The sequence below is a fragment of the Bos indicus genome, chromosome 15, assembly GCF_029378745.1.
Source record: "Bos indicus isolate NIAB-ARS_2022 breed Sahiwal x Tharparkar chromosome 15, NIAB-ARS_B.indTharparkar_mat_pri_1.0, whole genome shotgun sequence".
NCBI classification, from domain to species: Eukaryota; Metazoa; Chordata; class Mammalia; order Artiodactyla; family Bovidae; genus Bos; species Bos indicus.
Genome location: NC_091774.1, coordinates 20,812,920 through 20,822,396, shown reverse-complemented (window position 1 = coordinate 20,822,396; position 9,477 = coordinate 20,812,920). Strand labels below are relative to the sequence as shown.

General features: G+C 40.7%; 1 non-coding gene across 1 annotated transcript; it reads right to left on the bottom strand.

Moving 5' to 3' along the window:
• Positions 1-7,428: 7,428 nt before the first annotated feature.
• Positions 7,429-7,620, bottom strand: LOC139176175 (U2 spliceosomal RNA). The gene has a single exon (XR_011560632.1). It is a non-coding gene; the product is annotated as a U2 spliceosomal RNA (small nuclear RNA).
• Positions 7,621-9,477: the final 1,857 nt, after the last annotated feature.

The following is a 9,477-nucleotide window of genomic DNA, read 5'->3' as shown; positions in this document are numbered from 1 at the left end:
ACTATACAGACCTTTGTTGGCAAAGTAATGTGCCTGCTTTTTAATATGCTGTCTAGGTTTGTCGTAGCTTTTCTTCCAAGGGGCAAGCATCTTTTAATTTCACGGCTGCAGTCACCATCTGCAGTGATTTGGAGCCCAAGAAAATAAAATCTGTCACAGTTTCCATTGTTTCCCTATTTATTTGCCATGATATGATGGACCAGATGCCATGATCTTAGTTTTTTGAATGTTGAGCTTGAAGCCAGCTTTTTCACTCTCCTCTTTCACCTTCGTGAAGAGGCTCTTTAGTTCCTCTTTGCTTTCTGCCATTAGAGTGAGTTGCCATTTCCTTCTCCAGGAGATCTTCCTAGTCCAGGGATTGAACCTGGTCTCCTTCATGGCAAGCAGTCTCCTGGACTGCAGGTGGATTATTTACCGACTGAGCCGCCATATATACTTATAATGTGTATGTAAGTATAGTATATATAGAAGCAAACAAAAAGTTTATAATGATGTGTAGTGATAGATGTTAACTAGATTTATTATGGTGATCATTTTGCAGCATATGCAAATATATAATCATTATGGTATACACTTGGATATTATTTTTTCACATTTTTATAATACAAAAATGTTTTACTGAATTCTGCATAATGTACAGAATTTGTAAACATGTACATATTTACAAAGGAATGATCTTATATACATTTGCATGTGTAAAATAGATAACTAGTGCTGTGTAATACAGGGAGCTCAGCTTGGTGCTCTGTGATAACCTGGAGGTGTGGGATGGTGGGGTGGGGGGTGTGAGGGAGGCTTACAAGGGAGGGGACATATGTATACTTATAGCTGATTCGTGTTGTACAGCATAAACCAACATGACATTATAAAGCACTTATACTCCAATTTAAAATTGTTTTAAGTTAAAAAAGAGAATGATATACACAACTGCAGGGAGAAAAAAGAGAAAGAAGCCAAACACAGAAATTGTATATTGTACGATTCCATGATATTAAGTCTGCATGCTTCATGCTAAGTCGCGTCAATCATATCCAACTCTATGGACCATGGTTCACCAGGTTCCTCTTTCTATGGGATTTTCCAGGCAAGAATACAGAGTGGGTTGCCATGCCCTCTTCCAGGGGATCTTCCCAACCCAGGGATTGAACCCAAGTCTCTTCTGTCTCTTGCATTGGCAGGCAGGTTCTTTACCACCGTGCCACCTGGGAAGCTGATATTGTCTAGAACTGGTTAAACCAGTGATGTTGGAAATCTGATCAGTGGTTGCCTGGGTTTGAGGATGAGAAAGCACTGATAGCAAGAAGTGTGAGGGAACTTTCTAGGGTGATGCAAATGTCCTATATGTTCACTGTAGTAGTAGTAACTAGTTAATGGACATATATCAAAAACTCATAGAAGAGTATACTTAAAATGTAAGCATTTATTATACTGTATATAAAATACACCTCCATGGAGTTGGTTTAAAGACACACGTCCCTTCAGCCACTGTTCTTTGTTCCCTTTTATAGAAAAATTCCTCAAAATAGTTCTGTGTGTTCTGTGTTCGTTTTCCCTCCTCCATTCTCTCTTTGACCATTAAAGTCAGACTTCTGTGTCATCACTTCACTGAGATTTCCTGAGTCAAGATAATCAACAATTTCCACGTGGTAAATGTCATGGCCAATTTTCAGTCCTCTTGATTCATCAGCAGCATTTGTCATATCAATTACTCTTTCCCTCTACAAATGCTTCCTCCCCTTGTCTTTAAGAACACAATTTTTAATGTTGTATTAGTTTCTTGCATGCTAACACAGAAACTGTATGTGTGTGTGTATATATACATATCCATATATATATCCATATATATATGGAATCTAAAAGTGATATAAATTAATATATAAATATATACATATATTCTTTTCCAGATTCTTTTCCATTATAGATTATTACAAGATGTGGAATATAGTTCCCTGTGCTATAGAGTAGGACCATGTTGTTTGTTTATTTTATACATAGTAGTTTGTATTTGCTAATCCCAAACTCTTACTTTATCCTTCCCCCACCCACTTCCCTCTTTGGTAACCATAAGTTTGTTTTCTATGTCTGTGAGTCTGTTTCTGCTTTGTAAATAAGTTCATTTGTATCATTTTTTTAGATTTCACATAAAATGATATAATATGATCTTTTTCTTTCAGACTTATTTCACTTAGTATGATAATTTCTATGTGCATTTGTGTTGCTGCAAATGGCATGATTTCATTCCTTTTATGGCTGAGTAGTCTTTCACTTTCAAGGACAGGGAAACCTGGTGTGCTGCAGTCATGGGATCACAAAGAGTCTGACATGACTTAGAAACTCAACAACAACAACAGTATTCCAATATATGTAACATATCCATTGTGATCCATCATGTCACGTTTTTCATCCATTCATGTATTGATGACACTTAGATTACTTCAATGTCTTAGCTATATAAATGGTGAGGCTGTGAACACTGGGGTGCATGTATCTTTTTGAATTAGAATTTTCTCCAGATACATGGCCAGGAACAGGATTGCTGGATCATATGGTAACTCTATTTTTAGGAATAATTTCTATTTTAAGGAACTTCCATGCTGCTCTCCATAGTTAGTGGCTATGCCCATTTACATTCTCATCAACAGTGTAGGAGGGTTCCTTTTTCTCCAAACTAGGAGGGTAGCAACTTTAACATACTCCCAACAAATATATTACATACTTTGATTTAAATAAATCAATGTTCTGTCCATAGTAAGCATTCAATAAATATTAGTTGAAAGAATTAATGAACTAAAGATATTTATCCTTGGACTTGAGAGTAGAAGTACTGTGAAACAGCCAGAAATGAAATTCAAAGTGCTAGAAATATGTGGATAACCTGGTGGACCAGATTTTCCTGAGATAAAGAGGGCAAAGGGATTGGAAAGTCATATAAACAATGTGTTCACTTAGAACCGAAGACCCAGGTCAGTTCCTGTGATTCTAATAGAAGTAACAATTATCAACAGAAGATCTTCCATAAAGGGAAACTTTGCATATTGAAAATAGTAATTGAGAATCACTGAAAATGAATAGAAGTTTCCAGCTTCCATAAGCTCTCGTTAACCCACTATTGACTGTTAAGGAACATGGGAACGTTCCTCCAAAGAAGGAAATGTGTCCATGAGGTATGATCAAAAACTATTTAAATTCCTGTCCAGGAATAATAGAGTTTCACAGAGTCACATTTAAGTATAATGTTAAAGTAAGATATATTAGAGTTCTGTTTAATTTGAAGATTTGCAAGCAAAACCACAACGGGGAAATTAGGCAAGCACTGGTCATTTTTGTCCAATAGATGGAGCCAGAATAGAAAGGAAGCAGTTTTTGGCAGATTGTGAAATCACACAAAGAAGGATTGGAACTGGGAATCTACTGTGGATTCCAGACCCTTAGAGCTCATTAGGCATCTAGCCAGGGCTCTGTCTAGTCGGTTGGTGTGGCGGGAGGTGAAGGAGGGTGAAATGAACTCCATGAATGTATAGAGTATATATAGCAACACAAAGCAATGTACCGTGGAAAGAAAAGCAATTCTGATTTTTATCTGGACACCAAAGGTTTGTTTTTTCAAGTGTGCACAACTTTGAACTTTAGAAACTGAGGTGGGATGGAGGCTGATTTGTGACATACTTTGGGTTATATATAAAAGATTAATAGTTATATTGAAATTATAAGGCTAATCTTTGTATTAAAATTAAAATCATGAGACTGTGGGTTTATGGTAAACACATGTGTGCTAGAAGGAAAGAGAAAAAAGTGTAAAAAGAAGGCTTGTGATTACCTAAATTACTATGACTGATTAATAACCAGATATATAATGTTTCTGCAAGATTTCAACATTGTGATGCTACTAAAATTTATTGAATTACAAATAATGAATTATAGTTCATGGATGAACTTAGTACTCTACCACTTTTAAGATGGTCTCCTGTAGATCATCCTGAGAGCAAACCTCAGAGACAGAAATTGATAACTGACCCAAGATTAACAGGGCAATCAGTAAAAATAGATACCCCATCTTATGTACCTCCACGCCTTTGTCAACCACCAAGAGCCCCCTGCCTCCTTGATTCTTTGAATAGACTTAGTGGGTGTGACTGAATAAGAATACAGTTCTCCAGAGATGGGAGCTATCCTCTGAGGAGTGTGATGACACGGTGAGTGGAGAGAGAGTTCAGGAAGGAGAGCTGGGGCTGAGTGAGCTTGGACTCACAGTACTGGCCCTCTCTTATCCACACGGCGAGGGAGGGCTCTGTCCTCTCCATCAACCCGTGAGGACAATGAGGGGACAGAAGGACCAGGGAAACTCATAAGATTACTGGGCTGCATAAGGGCCTCCAGGAATGTAAAGTGAACCCAGTTCATGAGGTTGCATGCTCTGCTGCTACACTCAATGAGGGAAGACAGGGCCACCTGGAGTTAATAAGGTTGGGATGGTCCAAGAAAGTAGAATCCCATGAGATGGAAAAGGGTGCTTGGAGTGTGTTCAAGGAGATGATTAAAATGATCAGCCATTGAATTTCAGTTGGATAAGAACATCAGTGAGGAATGGAAAGTCGTAGGCGTGGTCTGAGCCCATTCTCAATAGCCAAGGTTATAGAAGGACAAGGGCTGTAAGAAAGCAAGGAGGAACCTGACCCTGATGGCCTCTTAGAGAGAGTAGAACCCAATCTCTAAGCCAGTGATCTGGTTTCCTCTGCCTTAAACAACTCTTGGGTCGGCTGGTTCACAAAATCACCTTTAGAATCAAAATTGCCTTTAGAATCAAACCCCATACCTGCCAGAGATGCTTGGAGGGCTCAAACAAAACCTTGTGCACACCAGGAGACCCCACAGAGAATGAGCCAGACCTGCCTTTGAGTGTTTGAGAGTCTCCTGCAGCAGTACAGGTCAGCAGTGGCCTGCCACAGGGCCAGGGTCTCTGGGTGCAGCAGACCTGGGTATGGCATAAGCTCTCTTGAAGGAGGTTGCCATTTACCCCACCATAGAGCCCCCAGAACTTACACAGGACTGGGGAAACAGACCCTTGGAGGCCACAAACAAAACCTTGTGTACACCAGGACCCAGGAGAAAGGAACGGTGGCCCCACAAAAGACTGACCCAGATTTGTCTGTGGCTGTCCAGGAGTTTCCGGTGGAGGCATGGGTCAGCGGTGGCCTGCTGCAGGGTTGGGGACACTGAGTGTGGCAGGACCTGTTAAAGGACTTTATTTTGGGGGACTCCAAAATCACTGCAGTTGGTGACTGCAGCCATGAAATTAAAAGACACTTGCTCCTTGGAAGAAAAGCTATGACCAATGTAGACAGCATATTAAAAAGCAAAGACATTACTTTTCCAACAAAGGTCTGTCTAGTCAAAGCTATGGTTTTTCCAGTAGTCATGTATGGATGTGAGAGTTAGACTATAAAGAAAGCTGAGCACTGAAGAACTGATGCTTCTGAACTATGGTGTTGGAGAAGACTCTTGAGAGTCCCTTGGACTGCTAGGAGATCAAGCCAGTCAATCCTAAAGGAAATCAGTCCTGAATATTGAAGGGACTGATGCTGAAGCTGAAACTCCAATACTTTGGCCACCTGATGTGAAGAACTGACTCATTGGAAAAGACCCTGATGCTGGGAAAGATTGAAGGCAGGAGGAGAAGGGGACGACAGAGGATGAGATGGTTGGATGGCATCAGCGACTCAATGGACATGAGTCTGAGTAAGCTCCAGGAGTTGGTGATGGACAGGGAGGCCTGGCATGCTGCAGTCCATGGGGTTGCAAAGAGTCGGACATGACTGAGCAACTGAACTGAACTGAACGTCACTATTAAGACTAAAACTAACAAGTAGGAATGAAAGATCTAGCTTGAAAATCGAGTTTTCAGAAAAAAATATTTGTCTATTTGCATCTCATGGTGCTGTTGCAAAATGTGACTCATACACTCAAAGTCCAGAAAGAAACTAAATTACAGTGCTTTAAAAGAAAACAATTATTCCTGATGTACTCTAAATTTTCCTAAAGTAAGTTAAAAGAAGGCTGAGATAGAAAAATCCTTATTTGTAGCCTGCAAAGGAGGTTCCTGCCATGGAGGCAATTGGCTATTTGCCCCAGGATATGTCACAAATGAGGTGAAAATGTGAGCATTTGGCTCTTATTCAGGCTCAGGTGGGGGTTTGGCCAGGCCTGTGGTTCCCGGGAAGTCTGTCCAGGGACCTGTCTTGCTTTGTCTTCGACCACCCACTACATGTTTTGCAGGGACAGGATCACAGGCCTCAGAGGATGTTGTTCCAAGGAGACTAGAAAGCCAGAAGGAAGCGAAGGGTAGCACTCCCTACCCCACACTGTTCTCCCACTATTGTCTGTCTGTAGGAGTAATACTAGTGCCTGTAATATTTCATCCTGATGCATGAGGCTGGGGTGTTCCCATCAGATGAGTGATACTGGAGAAGGGGTTTTCTGTTCTCCACGCACAGATGGGCATGTCACTCACATACTTCACAATCCAGAGTGAGTGAAGACAAAAATCCAAAATTATATCTATTTTAAAAAATTTTTGTTTTAAATACTTTTGTATTTAGTGTAGAAAAACAAACGTGAATGTTTTATTTATTTTTTTCCTCTTAAGAGCTATTCACCCTTGTTTCCTAAGGGAGAAAGAAAAATATTTATTAATTAGTGTTTGGGATATCAGAGAAGCTTCATTCTCCAACAAACTCCAACTGGATCAGAGATATAAATGTCTAAAAGAAAATTTAGAGGCTTCCCTGGTGGTCCAGTGGTTAAGAATCTCCCTTGCAATGCAGAGTTCAATTCCTGGTCTGGGAAGATCCCACATGCCGTGGAGCAACTAAGCCTGAGACCAACTACTGAGACCGCTCTCTAGAGGCCACAAGCTGCAACTTCTGGGCCCACCAGCCGCAGTTACTGAAACCTGCTTGCCTAGAGCTCATGCTGCACAGCAAGAGAAGCCACTGAAATGAGAAGACTGAGCACTGCAACTACAGAGTTGCCTGCGCACAGCAAGGAAGATCCAGCACAGCTAAAAATAGAGAAAAGAAAATCTAAAGGTATTAGAAGACTTAGAAAGAATTCCCAAATAGAGTAGACTGACCATATGCTTTTATTTTCTGTGTGTAGGATAAATAAAAACTCCCAAAGATATGTCTGTGCCCTAATCCCCAGAACCTATGAATGTTACTTCAAATGATAAAGTAGATTGCAGATGTGATTAAGGCCCTTGAGGTAGGGAGATTACTCTGGATTATCTGAGTGGGCCCTAAATGCAGCAACAAGCATCTTCTTAGGAGAGGGAAGGCAGAGGTGTTACGCAGACACTGGGGAAGGCAATGAGATCCCAGGGACAGAGACTGGAGTGATGCAGCCACAAGCCAAGGAATGCTGGCAGCCATCAAAAGCTGGGAGACCTGGGAACAGATTATCCCCTGGAGCCTCCAAGAGGAATGTGGCCCTGCTGACACCTTGATTTCAGATGTCTGGCCTCTAGAAATGAAAAATAAATTTCTGTTTTTTTAAGTCACCAATTTAGTGGCAATTTGCATAGTGACCCTACACTTGATCTTAGCCGAAAGGCCAAGAAGCGATGCATAGTGACCCTAGAAAACAAATACACTTCTGGATCCACCCAAACTTCACTAAAATAACAGTGAACAGAAGGAAAATGATACAACTCACAAAGCAGAAAAGAATTTCTGTAAATTTTTGGAAAATAGAAAAATGAATGAATGAGAGGCAACTAATTTATCAAAAGTAAGAAAACTGCAACCCTGAGAGCCAGGAGAAAGGGCTGTGTGCAAGACGAGTCACTTCTCCCAGAGGGTCACCAAGCACCAGGCAGGGGTGGGGGCAGAGAGTGGGGCTGAAGCTGGAAGACTTCCAGTGGCTTTAAGAACACCACATTGGGTCACTCACCCCACCCCCTGCTTGATACTGATGAGCCAAGAGCCCAGTACACCCCTGTTTCTGGCTTCCCACACCTCAGTCCATTCGCCTGATCCCATCACCACATGACAGACACATCCGTTCTACTCATACTCCTTCTGTTGTAGAGAACTGGTCTCAAGGGTCTTCCTAGATGTGGGTGGGCTGGGGGATACCACGCAGGGCCCGCATGGCTTCCCACTACCCTGCTGTTCTGCAAAGGAAGGCATGCTTTCTGATGGCCCAACAGCAGCATCTGCCACACTCTCTAAGGCACATCATCCTAAAATTTCAGAACACTGGGCATAAAAAGAAGATTCTAAAAGTTCCCCAGATGAAAAATGTGGTCACTTCATGTACTAACAATCAGCAATCTGACTGACATCAGACTTTAAAACAGCAATTCAAAATGCTAGAAAACAATAAGGCAACACCCTCAGTAGCTTATAAGCAAAAAGTTTCTATTTCGCCAAACTGTCACAAAATGTAAGGGTGGTATGCAAGTTTTGAATGATATGCCCACAATGCATCATCTAAGAGGAAGCTATCAAGGCGCATAATTCAGCACAATGTAGAGTAAACAAGAAACGGGAAGACATGAAATCTAGGGGAAGAAAAAAATAATCAGGATGCATACAGGAGACTGGCAAAGGGGGAGTCCTAGGATGATGGATGTTTATCACACCTGGCAAGTAGCCATTCCTACTTGAACAGAAGCCTGTGCGAGTGTGAAGGGGAGACATTTAAGGAGAAAAATAGAACTGATTATTTACTGTGTTTGAGAATTTGGGGAAAAATTATTACTAAGAGTTTGCCAAATTTGTTGGATTATCTGGGGACAAAAAGTGATGATATGTAGAAAACTAAACAATTTCATCAGAAGTAAGGGGGGGATTAGCAATTATTAATGCCAGGAAAAGCAGGTTATATAAGAAGTATGGTTATGATATAATATCTGATTCAGTGGTGAATAATATTTGATAGTCATAATTATATAAGCACTGACTCTACTAAACTAGACATTGCAACATAATTATTTTGGGAAAAGGGGAGAACCTAAAGTGGGGAGACTTAGAGCTGGATAAGAAATCAAAAGCCTCAGTGATTTCTTTTCCAGGATTCTAATCTATTTTTGACACATGTACGAGGATTTATGTACAAAAAAGTTCATCACATCACTGAACAAGAAATAGCAAAACAGAGACAACTTTAATATCTGTCAGTTGAGGGATAACTATATGTTTAACCATTATCTTAAACAGGTCATGGTTAAATAGAGTAAAGTGCAAGCTTTAAAAAAAAGCCAAGCAATAAATGATGACATGAACAACCAGATAGTGAAAACAAAGCGGGGAGGGGTGGGTCCTGTACACCATCACTTTGTGGGGAAAACAGATATATGTATCAATATATTCCCATGCACAAACATTGAATCTTGTATATGTATAATTTCTGGAAAGATACACAAAGAACTGCTAACCGTGACTGTTTCTATGGAGGGGAACTGCGATCAGACAGGAA